Source organism: Oncorhynchus tshawytscha, linkage group LG14 (genome assembly GCF_018296145.1).
Source record: "Oncorhynchus tshawytscha isolate Ot180627B linkage group LG14, Otsh_v2.0, whole genome shotgun sequence".
NCBI lineage: Eukaryota > Metazoa > Chordata > Actinopteri > Salmoniformes > Salmonidae > Oncorhynchus > Oncorhynchus tshawytscha.
Window position 1 is genome coordinate 2,998,713 of NC_056442.1, and position 17,088 is coordinate 3,015,800.

A 17,088-nucleotide genomic window follows, 5' to 3' on the forward strand; every position below is an offset into this window, starting at 1 on the left:
GCCTAAACATAGCAGTCATTTTGCAGACCAGTTTCATGGGCTTAGTAGCCTCAGATGTGGAGAACTTGCCTGTGAATTGGCAGATTGAAACAAGACCCCTGTCCCAGACAACTGGTCACAAAATGGAAGGGTAAGTGATATTGAACAGAGAGATCGATATCTGAGAATGTAGGCATACATTTAAGATATACAATATACCTCATCCCCATTCCATGAATTAAACGTTGACCTACCAGCACCATCACCCACTGTCACAGGACATCATCACCCATTTACCCCAAGGCGGCTCACCTTACCCTATACCCGGATTAAGTTTTGCCAAGAGACCACTTTCTTTGACATCCTTTTCAAAACAGTCATTTTTACATGAATTCTGATTATTTCCAGGGACACAACAACCTGAAATATATGTAGATATCTTTGTTAGAAAGAATACTATATTTCCCTTGATGGAGTGATGCTGAATGTAAAAAATAGCTCATCTTTCCCCATACTCCCTTACAGAATATTCATTTTCCCCTCCAATTTTTACTAATTTTCTAATGTTGTTACAGAAGTGCTTTTTGAGGGGCTGTTAAGTATTGTCTCAGTCGTTCATCAATTAATCACTACACCTTCTTTGATTGATATGTAATGAATGTGAGGGCTTTTTAGCAGTTCACAGACATCACTTAGCGGAGCCCTGTTAATGGCACTGCCAGCTAGCTCTTTACATTTAATAACCCAGCATCTCCAAGCACATTTATAATTAGACCTCATGTCACTCATTACTCAAGTAATAGGCCGCGACCATAATGGGCAGAGAACGAAGCCCCAAACTAGGACCGAGAGTCTTTCTGTCGACGTCTCGTCACCCTGGGTCAGAGACTATATTAAAAGCTCTTTGCACTCAGAGAGAGAAGGCATAATGGTTGCTATGTGCCAGTCTGGAGGGGAGAGAGAGAAAGTATCCCTGTTAACCACTTTGCTGCTTACATGCTTATTAGCTAATGCACTTTTGCGGCATCTATTAGTCCGACCACTGCTTGGCGGTTCGGTTCGCTCTCAGCGGGAGTGTGAGAGGAAAAATGGGGAACATGTACGGTCGGATTTCTCAGAGTCGTCTCAGGATAAATTGCCAGAAGGCCCAGTTTCGGAGAAAATATATTTATGTCATTATATATGGATATATGTCTTGGAAAACACAGTATGAATATGTCTGTCGTGAGAAACGCAACTGTAACTGCTATAGGAAAGTGATGTTTACTCCCTGACTGCAGTGCCATTCTCAGTTGAAAATCGTCGCCAGACTTATCTTAACTTAAGGAGCACCACAAACATCTCAAAGTTGAGTGTGAATCGCTCTTATCGCCAGTCAACACTACCTGTCTTACCAACCAGACCTATGTCCAGAAACACAAACCCAAACCAACAACACTACCTGTCTTACCAACCAGACCTATGTCCAGAAACACAAACCCAAACCAACAACACTACCTGTCTTACCAACCAGACCTGTGTCCAGAAACACAAACCCAAACCAACAACACTACCTGTCTTACCAACCAGACCTGTGTCCAGAAACACAAACCCAAACCAACAACACTACCTGTCTTACCAACCAGACCTGTGTCCAGAAACACAAAGAAACACAAACCTGTGTCCAGAAACCAAACCCAAACAACACTACCTGTCTTACCAACCAGACCTGTGTCCAGAAACACAAACCGAAACCAACAACACTGCCTGTCTTACCAACCAGACCTGTGTCCAGAAACATAAACCCAAACCAACAACACTACCTGTCTTACCAAACAGACCTGTGTCCAGAAACACAAACCCAAACCAACAACACTACCTGTCTTACCAAACAGACCTGTGTCCAGAAACACAAACCCAAACCAACAACACTACCTGTCTTACCAACCAGAAACCCAAACCAACAACTCAACACTGCCTGTGCTACCACACCTGTGCCCATTCACGCACACATTAAAAGCAAAACCCCCAACCAGAGACAGATACTCCAAAGGCCTCTCTCTGGTTGGCCCAGCGGCTACCACACATCTCCACGGCATCTGTCACTATGGTACATTATGGTACATTGAATTTCAATGAGGGACTCTTCACATCAAAGCTCTGCTTCCATTATGATATCATCTCCCGCATCGCACCGTAATGCTTATTAATTCTGCACCCCTTCTCACCAGGCCTGCACGGTATGAGCTACAAGCTAGAGCGAGAGAGAGAAAGAGAGAGAGAGACTGAGAGGGAGAGCTAGCGATAGGAGCGACGAAGCTCTGGCAGCCTAGCATTTAATTTAATTAGTCCAGCTGGGCTCTTTCCTTTCCCCTGGTATTGTCAGTAGCGCTCCGTACTCCGTAGCTAACACAATCACTGATTGCTTTTAGATAGGCAGAAATATGATTAGGGTTTTGGGGGGGTGGAGGGGTGGTGGTGGTGGTTACAAGGGGACAGAGGACTGTATGGGTAAAGCCTTATTAGTTTCATTTGAAATCTGCAGATAAATAGGAAAGTTTTGATTTGTTGTGTAATGAGATTATGGTTATTAGGAGGAGGGCCCTGGCGAAGGCGACCCTGGCGAAGAGGGATTAATGGAGCATGAAAGGATTATGAGCGATGATACACCACCGACAGGATTGATGTCAATCCCACTGCCCCCTTTCCCCCTTTCTCCCTCTACCCATGTCTCCCCAACCACAGCCACTTCCTCCCCAAACCATGCTATCACAATCCCACCTATATACCTCAAACCTACGGTAACTACAGAGTCAAAGAATACAGCAAAATTGGTATGAGATTTAGAATCTCAATGGACACTGGGAGAAAGTGAACATACTACTCACTAACCACAAGGGTAAATAGGTCAGGGGTATCAACAGTGATGCCATTTAAACCCACGCATTAAACGGGATTGAGAAAATGTCTGTTCACTCAACCAAGGCCAATGATTGTCCATTTGAACTATCCTTATTCATTTGAGACATAAAACAGGTTACACAAAAGTGAAAAGTAGTAGAATTCAAACAAACAAAATCCCCCAGTTCCAAACTGTTGCTGAATAGTGCTTTTTCCAGCCCTTCTGCCAGCCTGGCTATCTCAAAAGGGCTAAAACAGCTGACTATTAAATAGTCATTTAGCATGCCCAGCAGCTAGCAACAGCAGTGACAGCAGAGTCTGGTGACAGTGTCCAAAGCTGGTAATCTCATTTAACCCCCTCCTGACAGAGCTGCAAATTGGATCTGACACGGTAACAACACAAATAAAAAGCTGCGTTTCCCCCTGACCTCCGCTTCCTCCTGGGGGGCCTGGGGGGCTGGGGCTCTGCTGGAGCTCTGTGTCTAACCCTGTCCCCCAGCCTAAATATTGGACCTGGGCACCTCTCCCTCTCTCCCTATATCCCCTGGGCCAAATTAGGGACCCAAACTCACCTTCATTTATTTCTTTCTTTTTGCCCTCCTCCATTCCTCCTCTCCCCTTCACTCCATCGTGTTGGAGTGGATTTGAAGTCCCAGCCCCCCCGTCTGTGTGGCGGCCGCTGTGGGCCCTTTCCTTTGGGTAAATAAAGGGCCTGGGAGGCTGGGGAGTGAGGCTGCAGGGGACTGGTGTATGTGTACTTGCGTGTGTGTGTGTATTTTCATGGTGTTCCCTGTGGTGGGCCTCAGAGCGGAGCTCGCTGAGCAGGCCCAGCTGGGTGGCTCTCTTGCTATCGCCACTCCAGACTCCTCTCATTCTAAATGAGGTCATCCTTCCAGCATTCTAAATGAGGTCATCCTTCCAGCCAAGACCTGCTGGTTTCAAAGCTCCTTCTTTTACACCTGCCCTTTCCTTCCCATCCTCACAACTCCTTTCTTTCTCTCTGCACTCCTTTCTTTGTTCATGAGCGGCCCTTACTGCCTCTAAGATGCCTTCAGAAGCCGGGGAGGATGAAAGCATGCCCTCTGGTTGCCATTCTCATAATGTGACCTTTAAACTCATTTGGAAATCAAGATATGCACTGATTCATCTTTAGGTTCTTTTTTTATCCAGATGATCAAAATGCATCTTTTGAAAAGAATAGACTGAAGTAACAGTAAGTAGAGTATTTATTATTGAAGCAAAACGGAAGAACGAGAGACTCTTAGATATGCTTAGAATAATATAGTTAGTTTCAGTTAACCAATACCTATTTTCATTAAATACAAGATCGATTAAATCATTGTATATATTTTTTATAATTTGTTTTATTTTCAATCAAATCCTAGTTGACTCCTAGAAGCCACTTCATGTAAGAAATCACTCAGAATTGAAACAGTTCTCTTTCTTTGAATCATTACAAATCAAATGACAATAAATACTGCGAACATGAAGACTGGACTAACACAGAGCGGCTATAAGAATGTAGTACGTTATGGGTTTGTGATTTACCCATAGAAATATTACAGAGAAGGAATATTTACAGAGATATTAATCAAATACCGTTAACAATCACAGACATAATAGACCGGTAGAAAGGAGTCATTCCTCCTTGTTGAAAGCATGCACCTTTCCTAATCCAGAAGGTCTACAGCAGCACCTAATCTAGAAGGTCAACAGCAGCACCTAATCCAGAAGGTCGACAGCAGCACCTAATCCAGAAGGTCTACAACAGCACCTAATCCAGAAGGTCTACAGCAGCACCTAATCCAGAAGGTCTACAGCAGCACCTAATCTAGAAGGTCAACAGCAGCACCTAATCCAGAAGGTCGACAGCAGCACCTAATCCAGAAGGTCTACAACAGCACCTAATCCAGAAGGTCTACAGCAGCACCTAATCCAGAAGGTCTACAGCAGCACCTAATCCAGAAGGTCAACAGCAGCACCTAATCCAGAAGGTCTACAACAGCACCTAATCCAGAAGGTCTACAGCAGCACCTAATCCAGAAGGTCTACAACAGCACCTAATCCAGAAGGTCTACAGCAGCACCTAATCCAGAAGGTCTACAACAGCACCTAATCCAGAAGGTCTACAGCAGCACCTAATCCAGAAGGTCTACAGCAGCACCTAATCCAGAAGGTCTACAGCAGCACCTAATCCAGAAGGTCTACAGCAGCACCTAATCCAGAAGGTCTACAGCAGCACCTAATCCAGAAGGTCTACAACAGCACCTAATCCAGAAGGTCTACAGCAGCACCTAATCCAGAAGGTCTACAGCAGCACCTAATCCAGAAGGTCGACAGCAGCACCTAATACAGAAGGTCTACAACAGCACCTAATCCAGAAGGTCGACAGCAGCACCTAATACAGAAGGTCTACAACAGCACCTAATCCAGAAGGTCTACAGCAGCACCTAATTCAGAAGGTCTACAGCACCTAATCCAGGTCTACAGCAGCACCTAATCCAGAAGGTCTACAGCAGCACCTAATCCAGAAGGTCTACAGCAGCACCTAATCCAGAAGGTCGACAGCAGCACCTAATCCAGAAGGTCTACAACAGCACCTAATCCAGAAGGTCTACAGCAGCACCTAATCCAGAAGGTCGACAGCAGCACCTAATCCAGAAGGTCTACAGCAGCACCTAATCCAGAAGGTCTACAGCAGCCCCTAATCCAGAAGGTCTACAGCAGCACCTAATCCAGAAGGTCTACAGCAGCACCTAATCCAGAAGGTCTACAGCAGCATCTAATCCAGAAGGTCTACAGCAGCACCTAATTCAGAAGGTCTACAACAGCACCTAATCCAGAAGGTCTACAGCAGCACCTAATTCAGAAGGTCTACAACAGCACCTAATCCAGAAGGTCTACAGCAGCACCTAATCCAGAAGGTCTACAGCAGCACCTAATCCAGAAGGTCTACAGCAGCACCTAATCCAGAAGGACTACAGCAGCACCTAATCCAGAAGGTCTACATCAGCACCTAATCCAGAAGGTCTACAGCAGCACCTAATCCAGAAGGCCTACAGCAGCACCTAATCCAGAAGGTCTACAGCAGCAACTAATCCAGTGTCAGAGATCACTTGATTAACTTTGAAGACACAGTCTCTCTTAACCAAACCTGTCAAGACCTTGTCACACTCTCCCTGCTCATCCGACACACTCCAAATGACCCCCCCCTCTCCTCACCCCCAAGACTGTCAATTCCCCCCCCAGAGGAAAGAAAAAACATATACCTGCTGCACTTTAGGCGCGGGGGGGTCCTTTCCATGGTGCCCAGGAAATGAGGGAGAAGAGGAGGAGTGTGACATCCGCTCCTTGTCTTCATTCAGGTACTTCCAGGTACTTTCTGTTCGTTCATCACTTCTTCCCAGTAACCCTGGAGACAGCTGGCCAGGGGGATATGGAATGGGAGCCAGCCTGCCTTTCCTTATTTCTCCCATCTGCCTACCTGCGTCCTTACCTGCCTCCCTCTCCACAGAGTGCTTGCCTGCCTGCCTGCCTGCCCAACCCTGCTCACCTGGTTCTCGTCCCTGCATACCTGCTCTCCCGTCTCCACCTGCCTGCCTCGCTGGCTCTTGTCGCCAGCCTTCCATGCCTGCCTGCCTCGCTGACTCTCCTCCCCAGCCTTCCATGCCTGCCTGCCTCGCTAACTCTTCTCCCCAGCCTTCCATGCCTGCCTGCCTCGCTAACTCGTCTCCCCAGCCTTCCATGCCTGCCTGCCTGCCTCGTTGCCTGAATCTCCTTCCCTGCTTCCCTAACCTGCCTGGCTCTCGGCTCCTCCACACTAGCCTGCCCCTGGCTCTCTGTTCTGCTCCTCCACACTAGCCTGCCCCTGGCTCTCTGCTCTGCTCCTCTACACTAGCCTGATCCTGACTCTCTGCTCTGCTCCACCACACTAGCCTGCCCCTGGCTCTCTGCTCCTCCACACTAGCCTGCCCCTGGCTCTCTGCTCCTCCACACTAGCCTGCCCCTGGCTCTCTGCTCTGCTCCTCCAGACTAGCCTGCCTCTGGCTCTCTGCTCCTCCACACTAGCCTGCCTCTGGCTCTCTGCTCCTCCACACTAGCCTGCCCCTGGCTGTCTGCTCCTCCACACTAGCCTGCTCCTGGCCACCGGTGGATCCTCTTAGCCTGGTAGAGTGGTTCATTTAATTTGTCTGAATAATAGAGGTGTCTGGAGCTGAATGATCCATGGGTGGGTGGGGGGAGAGAATGCAGTACAAGGGCGTGTGTGTAGAAGAGAAACAAAAAGCCTTAAAGTGCCACTATTTTGATTCGCCCCCTTTTTAAAATGACTTCCAAAGTGTTGATATCTATTGTGGGGAATAATGGGGAATAATGCTGAACAAAGCAGAGGCAGTCTTGGCCAATATTCACATGGCTTAAACAGACAGGGCAGCTCCGGTCATACATTCAGGGGCCAGAATGCTCCTATAAAAGATGTATTGGAGGGGACTATAGTGCTCATTGTGCTGCCAGTGTCAACAGAGCGGACGCTGGGAGCTGGATGGCATGTGGGAAACAGAGAGGAGCTTTATTCTCCCAGTTGAACCATTATCACTGGGGCTCTGGGTCTGTTTCTTTTGTTGTTTTTTGTTCTCCCAGGGTGCATTGCTGCACGCCAGACACAGAGCAGCAAGCAGGAGGGAGGTGGGGAAAAATCATTGTCATATTTTTTTTTACAAATCCCAAAGACAAAGTGTTCTTCTGTCATTTTCATTTGAAGAAAAGCAGGATGCAATTTTCTTTTTGGGCGGGAAATATTTTCTCTCAACCACTTGAGGGTATTGCATAATGAGTAGAAATACTTAAATTTAGTATGGTGTAATTAGAAGTCATGGGCTGTTTTGAATGCTTATAGCATACCTTATTACGCACTATGGGGTGACATAAGTATAAATTCATCTGTAAAGTGTTTTCTACTTTGGCTAAGAGGAAGATAAATGATTTGTTTTGGTGACATAATACATTGTATAATAGCTGACCGGGACAATATGTGATTTCATTGCTCTGTGGACGTGTATCATGTTTCATTGAGCGCACACGGACACACACAAGGGAAGAGCCACTCCAAATGATAGGATTGGCCTGGTTTAATTTGGGGTGTAATCTACGACCTGCCCCTTGTTCACTTTTCATCCCTGCTTTTCCTCTCTCTCTCTCTCTCTCTCTCTCTCTCGCTCTCATTCTCCCTCTCTATTTGCATCTCTCTCTCTCTCTCCACTTTCATCCTCTCCTCCGCCGCCTTCCTCTCTATTTCTAGCCGCACACCACTCCCCTCTCCACTGTCAATATCAACCACACCACTCCCCTCTCCACTGTCAATATCAACCACACCACTCCTCTCTCCACTGTCAATATCAACCACACCACTCCTCTCTCCACTGTCAATATCAACCACACCACTCCCCTCTCCACTGTCAATATCAACCACACCACTCCTCTCTCCACTGTCAATATCAACCACACCACTCCCTCTCCACTGTCAATATCAACCACACCACTCCCCTCTCCACTGTCAATATCAACCACACCGCTCCCTCTCCACTGTCAATATCAACCACACCACTCCCCTCTCCACTGTCAATATCAACCACACCACTCCCCTCTCCACTGTCAATATCAACCACACCGCTCCCCTCTCCACTGTCAATATCAACCCACCACTCCCCTCTCCACTGTCAATATCAACCACACCACTCCCCTCTCCACTGTCAATATCAACCACACCACTCCCCTCTCCACTGTCAATATCAACCACACCACTCCCCTCTCCACTGTCAATATGCTCCCCTCTCCACTGTCAATATCAACCACACCACTCCCCTCTCCACTGTCAATATCAACCACACCACTCCCCTCTCCACTGTCAATATCAACCACACCGCTCCCCTCTCCACTGTCAATATCAACCACACCACTCCCCTCTCCACTGTCAATATCAACCACACCACTCCCCTCTCCACTGTCAATATCACCGCTCCCCTCTCCACTGTCAATATCAACCACACCGCTCCCTCTCCACTGTCAATATCAACCACACCACTCCCTCTCCACTGTCTCAACCACACCCTCCCTCTCCACTGTCAATATCAACCACACCACTCCCCTCTCCACTGTCAATATCAACCACACCGCTCCCTCTCCACTCCACTGTCAATATCCACCACTCCCTCTCCACTGTCAATATCAACCACACCACTCCCCTCTCCACTGTCAATATCAACCACACCGCTCCCCTCTCCACTGTCTCCACTCCCTCTCCACTGTCAATATCAACCACACCCTCCCCTCTCCACTGTCAATATCAACCACACCACTGTCAATATCAACCCCTCCCCTCCACTGTCAATATCAACCACACCACTCCCTCTCCACTGTCAATATCAACCACACCACCCCTCTCCACTGTCAATATCAACCACACCACTCCCCTCTCCACTGTCAATATCAACCACACACTCCCCTCTCCACTGTCAATATCAACCACACCCTCCCCTCTCCACTGTCAATATCAACCACACCACTCCCCTCTCCACTGTCAATATCAACCACACCACTCCCCTCTCCACTGTCAATATCAACCACACCGCTCCCCTCTCCACTGTCAATATCAACCACACCGCTCCCTCTCCACTGTCAATATCAACCACACTCCCCTCTCCACTGTCTCAACCACACCACTCCCCTCTCCTCTCCACTGTCAATATCAACCACACCACTCCCCTCTCCACTGTCAATATCAACCACACCACTCCCCTCTCCACTGTCAATATCAACCACACCGCTCCCCTCTCCACTGTCAATATCAACCACACCACTCCCCTCTCCACTGTCAATATCAACCACACCACTCCCTCTCCACTGTCAATATCAACCACACCACTCCCTCTCCACTGTCAATATCAACCACACACTCCCTCTCCACTGTCAATATCAACCACACCACTCCCCTCCACTCCACTGTCAATATCAACCACACCGCTCCCTCTCCACTGTCAATATCACCGCTCCCTCTCCACTGTCATCACCACTCCCCTCTCCACTGTCAATATCAACCACCACTCCCCTCTCCACTGTCAATATCAACCACACCCCCTCTCCACTGTCAATATGCTCCCCTCTCCACTGTCAATATCAACCACACCACTCCCCTCTCCACTGTCAATATCAACCACACCGCTCCCCTCTCCACTGTCAATATCAACCACACCACTCCCTCTCCACTGTCAATATCAACCACACCGCTCCCTCTCCACTGTCAATATCAACCACACCACTCCCCTCTCCACTGTCAATATCAACCACACCACTCCCCTCTCCACTGTCAATATCAACCACACCACTCCCCTCTCCACTGTCAATATCAACCACACCACTCCCCTCTCCACTGTCAATATCAACCACACCGCCCCTCTCCACTGTCAATATCAACCACACCACTCCCTCTCCACTGTCAATATCAACCACACCGCTCCTCTCCACTGTCAATATCAACCACACCACTCCCCTCTCCACTGTCAATATCAACCACACCGCTCCCCTCTCCACTGTCAATATCAACCACACCACTCCCCTCTCCACTGTCAATATCAACCACACCGCTCCCCTCTCCACTGTCTCTCCTCCACTGTCAATATCAACCACACCGCTCCTCTCCACTGTCAATATCAACCACACCGCTCCCTCTCCACTGTCAATATCAACCACACCACTCCCCTCTCCACTGTCAATATCAACCACACCACTCCCCTCTCCACTGTCAATATCAACCACACCACTCCTCTCTCCACTGTCAATATCAACCACACCACTCCTCTCTCCACTGTCAATATCAACCACACCGCTCCATTCATCCCCTCTCAACCTGGGAGACATGCTACTGTTTACACTAGATTATATTCCCCCAACGCAGGAACGGAACAAAAACACTCCTCCATTATCCTCACACCGCTGTGGCAGCAGCCTTGAGAACAGGGGGGATAAACAAATAAGCCCATGGCGGCCAGAGAAAAGCAGGTCATTACCAGAGTACAATGGCACAGGTCCACTCTCCACAGTCCTCTGAGAGCGCTCAGGCCCTACTCTTCCATTCAGGTACAGATCATCATGCCAGGAATAATGTACAGTAAATGCATAGGGATGAGAGAAGAGGGTTTACTGTTCAAACCTAGTATTGTAACCTACTGTGAGACACGTGAAATGAAGAACAAACTGGATCGGTACGTGATATTCAGAAGCTTTCGAGGAGATTTGTATTTTAAATAGGAAAACCTTTCATTTTCATATGAAACACTGTGGAACATGTTATTGAGCATCCATGTTCCTCCTCCAACACGTTGCGTAGACATAGTGAATGTACAGTATACTTGACATAATGCAAGGCACTTCTTATTGTTAAGGTGTTTAAAATACATTGGGTCAACATGCTGTGTGAAGTTTAAACAATGATCTAAATGTGGATTTTGAATCAGGTACACTGCATAGTCCATGTCGATCCCTATTGCTATTTATTTCATGATTGTAGTCTATCATTTTGACGTTTGAAGTTATAGATATCTAAGGGTAACATATTCACTTTAAATACATATTTTAATCCCTATAATTTGCTCTTGGTTAACTTCTCTTCACAATCGATTGAATTACCATTAATTACCAATGACCATTTTCTAACTGAGTTACAATGACACCCCTCATTAAATATTACTTAACTCTTTCATGGCCAGAGCCAGAGGTTAAGAGCTTAACACAGTATGGAGTTAAAGGGAGGTCAAACTTGGTGACAAATAATGCCCACAGACGAGGACCAGGAGGCCGTTTCTTTTCCAGAATCGACAACGCAAGCGATTCTCTATTGGTTTCCTCTGGCTAGCATTTTTTTCTTTCTCCCAAAGCCGGTGGGACAATGGGTAGTGCAGCGAGGCAGAGAGAAAGGCCTGGTGGCAGTGCTGGCGCAGCAATAGCCAGAGCTCGGTCACACTGCACTCACACACACACACCACAACAGGTCAGCACAGAAGCACACCGAAGTGGGAATATGTATGACTGCAAAATCTCTCCTCCCTCGTTCTCTCTCATTCATTCTATCAGTTTTCTTGATCATTCACTTTTCAGGACTCTCGCTTTGAACCTTACTGACTTGGTCTCTTGATATGCATCTCTCTCTCTCTCACTCCACCCCTCTCCCCCCCTCTCTCTCTAACAGTAAACATTATACATACAGAAGTTTCAAAACAATAAATGCATTACAAATGTCATATATATATATATATATATATATACAGTGTTGTAACAATGTACAAATGGTTAAAGTACACAAGGGAAAATAAGCATAAATATGGTTTGTATTTACAATGGTGTTTGTTCTTCACTGGGTGCCCTTTACTTGTGGCAACAGGTCACAAATCTTGCTGCTGTGATGGCACACTGTGGAATTTCACCCAGTAGATATGGGAGTTTATCAAAATTGGATTTGTTTTCGAATTCTTTGTGGATCTGTGTAATCCGAGGGAAATATGTCTCTCTAATATGGTCATACATTGGGCAGGAAGTTAGGAAGTACAGCTCAGTTTCCACCTCATTTTGTGGGCAATGTGCACATAGCCTGTCTTCTCTTGAGAGCCATGTCTGTCTATGGCGGCCTTTCTCAATAGCAAGGCTATGCTCACTAAGTCTGTACATAGTCAAAGCTTTCCTTAAGTTTGGGTCAGTCACAGTGGTCAGGTATTCTGCCACTGTGTACTCTCTGTTTAGGGCCAAATAGCATTCTAGTTCTCTCTGTTTTTTTGTTAATTCTTTCCAATGTGTCAAGTAATTATCTTTTTGTTTTCTCATGATTTGGTTGGGTCTAATTGTGCTGCTGTCCTGGGGCTCTGTGGGGTGTGTTTGTGAACAGAGCCCCAGGACCAGCTTGCTTAGGGGACTCTTCTCCAGGTTCATCTCTCTGTAGGTGATGGCTTTGTTATGGAAGGTTTGGGAATCGCTTCCTTTTAGCTGGTTGTAGAATTTAACGGCTCTTTTCTGGATTTTGATAATTAGTGGGTATCGGCCTAATTCTGCTCTCCATGCATTATTTGGTGTTCTACATTGTACACGGAGGATATTTTTGCAGAATTCTGCATGCAGAGTCTTAATTTGGTGTTTGTCCCATTTTGTGAAGTCTTGGTTGGTGAGCGGACCCCAGACCTCACAACCATAAAGGGCAATGGGCTCTATGACTGATTCAAGTATTTTTAGCCAGATCCTAATTGGTATGTTGAAATGTATGTTCCTTTTGATGGCATAGAATGCCCTTCTTGCCTTGTCTCTCAGATTGTTCACAGCTTTGTGGAAGTTACCTGTGGCGCTGATGTTTAGGCCAAGGTATGTATAGTTTTTTGTGTGCTCTAGGGCAACAGTGTCTAGATGGAATTTGTATTTGTGGTCCTGGCGACTGGACCTTTTTTGGAACACCATTATTTTGGTCTTACTGAGATTTACTGTCAGGGCCCAGGTCTGACAGAATCTGTGCAGAAGATCTAGGTGCTGCTGTAGGCCCTCCTTGGTTGGTGACAGAAGCACCAGATCATCACCAAACAGTAGACATTTGACTTCGGATTCTAGTAGGGTGAGGCCGGGTGCTGCAGACTTTTCTAGTGCCCGCGCCAATTCGTTGATATATATGTTGAAGAGGGTGGGGCTTAAGCTGCATCCCTGTCTCACCCCATGACCCTGTGTGAAGAAATGTGTGTTTTTTTGCCAATTTTAACCGCACACTTGTTATTTGTGTACATGGATTTTATAATGTCGTATGTTTTACCCCCAACACCACTTTCCATCAGTTTGTATAGCAGACCCCCATGCCAAAGTGAGTCAAATGCCTTTTTGAAATCAACAAAGCATGAGAAGACCTTGCCTTTGTTTTGGTTTGTTTGGTTGACAATTAGGGTGTGCAGGGTGAATACATGGTCTGTTGTACGGTAATTTTGTAAAAAGCCAATTTGACATTTGCTCAGTACATTGTTTTCATTGAGGAAATGTACGAGTCTGCTGTTAATGATAATGCAGAGGATTTTCCCAAGGTTACTGTTGACGCATATTCCACAGTAGTTATTGGGGTCAAATTTGTCTCCACTTTTGTGGATTGGGGGGGGATCAGTCCTTGGTTCCAAATATTGGGGAAGATGCCAGAGCTAAGGATGACGTTAAAGAGTTTTAGTATAGCCAATTGGATTTTGTTGTCTGTATATTTGATAATTTCATTAAGGATACCATCAACACCACAGGCCTTTTTGGGTTGGAGAGATTTTATTTTGTCCTGTAACTCATTCAAGGTCATTGGAGAATCCAGTGGGTTCTGGTAGTCTTTAATAGTTGATTCTAAGATTTGTATTTGATCATGTATATGTATATGTTTTTGCTCTTTATTCTTTGTTTTAGAGCCAAAAAGATTGGAGAAGTGGTTTACCCATACATCTCCATTTTGGATAGATAATTCTTTGTGTTGTTGTTTGTTTAGTGTTTTCGAATTTTCCCAGAAGTGGTTAGAGTCTATGGATTCTTCAATTACATTGAGCTGATTTCTGACGGCTCTCTCTCACTCTTACTTATTTCCTCCTTCTCTCTCTCCATTTCTTTCTCTCCCGCTCTCACGCCATTTCTCTCTTGCCCTCACTCTCTCCGTTTTCCATCAAGGATCATTCTTGTTTAACTTCTATCATTAAACATGCAGTGCTTCATGTTGTAAATGTCCCTACAGCTTCATGGTCCAGGGACACTGAGTTCCACTTACTGGGCTTTAGTTCCCCCAAAGACTAAGTTTGGGATCAAGTATCACAATGCAATGTTTTATTGTCTTATACTGTAATACTGATGTAGTTCAGGTCCCACTATAACAGAGACACATCCCACTGGGCACAAACGGGTTAAATAAACTTTGCTTCAACGTCATTTGTCAAAGTATTGTGACATGGAATCTACGTGGAAAATACATTGGAAAAGTAATCAACGTAAACTGTTGTTTTGAGGGTACAATTCCAACCACATGATTATATCATCATAGTAACCAATTTTCAACATAGACAAACTTTGTATAAAATATGTTGAATTTGTACCTTTGAAACAACGTCAGATCTTCAACGTAATATCCACTCTAAGAAGATACATCTCCTTTAAATGTTGATATTTGGTTCAGTTGTCAAACAAACACAATTCAATATTACTTTTGTAAGAAATTAAATAGCCTAATGTTAAAGATATCTTACAACTGAATGTCAAAGTATTTATTCAAATTTAAAATGAGTAACACATCCATGGTCACATTGAGGTTACTTTGACAATGTCTTCTTATGTAATCATAGAAAGCGTGTGTGTTCAAGTTCGAAGGTCTGTGGAAATATTCACAATTTCTGTATTTAATCTGCACAGAATCTCAAACGACATTGATCACTCGCACCATGTACTTCAATGTAATCTCAGCTAACTGTAATCCAGGTTATTTTGTTGTGTTATTACATCAAGCACAGTGATAACACATTACATTTTTAACACAAAATATCTGACATTGTATTCCATTTGAACTTGGGTATGTTTTTAAATAGTTGAATGTTACCACATTCAGGTGACAACTAAACCTAAAGTTAGAAATAGATTTTCCATTGGAATATGGTTGGGCTTTTAGATGTTTGAAAGCATTGTGGTAACATGTTGGAAATTTAACAAACTTTTTGAGTGGGGGAAAATAGGTTGGGATCTCATTGATCAACAAATCTACCAATTATTACCCACGTTGAAATGACATGGTGTGGCCAGTTGGATCCCATAGTTACTCTCTCTCTCATATCCTCACATGGTCTGTCATATCATTGCTATGCAGATGACACTCAGCTACATCTCTCCCTACCCCTTCTTCATTTTTTTTTTTTTTTGGGGGGTTTGTTTAGTTGACCAATAATTTTTGTTGTTGTTATTCTTTTCGTTGTACCCATAGGCTGCTACTCAGAAGAAAAGTAAGAAAGACATACAGAGTTGAAGTGATAATGAATTCAATATAAATTATTCTGACACCCAGGTGGCGGATATCTCAGCTTGGATGTCGGCCCACCACCTCACGCTCAACCTCAACCAGACGGAGCTGCCCTTCCTCCCGGGGAAGGCTTTCCCGCTCCAAGAGCTCTTTATCACAGTTGACAACTCCACGGTGTCCCCCTCCCAGAGTTCAAAGAACACTGGCGTGACCCTGGACCCTGGACAACACCCTGCTGTTGTCTGCAAACATCAAAGCAGTGACTTGCTCCTGCAGGTTGATGCTCTACAACATCTGTAGAGTACGACTGTACCTCACACAGGAAGCGGCGCAGGTCCTAATCCAGGAACTTGTCATCTCCTATCTGGATTACTGCAACTAGCTGTTGGCTGGGCTTCTTGCTCGTGCCATCAAACCCCTGCAACCTATCAACAATGATGCCGCCGTCTGGTGTTCAACCTTCCCAAGCTGTCCCATGTCACCCCACTCCTCTGCACACTCCACTGGCTTCCAGTCAAAGCCTGCATCCACTACAAGACCACGGTACTGGCCTACTGAGCAGTAAGAGGAACTGCCCCTCCCTACCGTCAGGCGATGCTAAAATCCTGTACCCCAACCGGAGCACTCCGTTCTGCCATTTCTGGTCTCTTGAAAATAATAGATAAATGCCTTTCATTGACTATCACTCGCACTTGATTGTTTTGCCCTGACTTGGAAAAATGTACTTACTATGACTGATGTGTGGTTGTCCCACCTAGCTATCTTAAGATGAATGCACTAACTAAGTCGCTCTAGATAAGAACATCTGCTAAATTACTCAAATGTAAATAATTATGAGACCTACTTAATAAGCCACACCCACACACGCACGCACGCACACACGCACACACACACACACACACACACACACACACACACACACACACACACACACACACACACACACACACACACACACACACACACACACACACACGCTGCCTTCCTCCGACCCCTATTTAATTATCTTGGACGGGGATAATTCGCTGGAGACGGGTTGGTGACTTTGTCGGGAGGCTTGTGTTGACACCACACCTCACCCATGCTGGGCCTATACACAGTGACACGGTAATGGATAGCATCCCCCAGAACACTGCTGGTCAGACTCCACTGACCCTAATCAGAACGGGCAGAGAGGGAGATAAAGGAGCAAA

General features: G+C 45.7%; 1 pseudogene; it reads left to right on the forward strand.

Annotated features, from left to right (window-relative positions):
* The first annotated feature begins 10,890 nt into the window (after positions 1-10,890).
* LOC121839206 lies at positions 10,891-16,591 on the forward strand (annotated as a pseudogene).
* Positions 16,592-17,088: the final 497 nt, after the last annotated feature.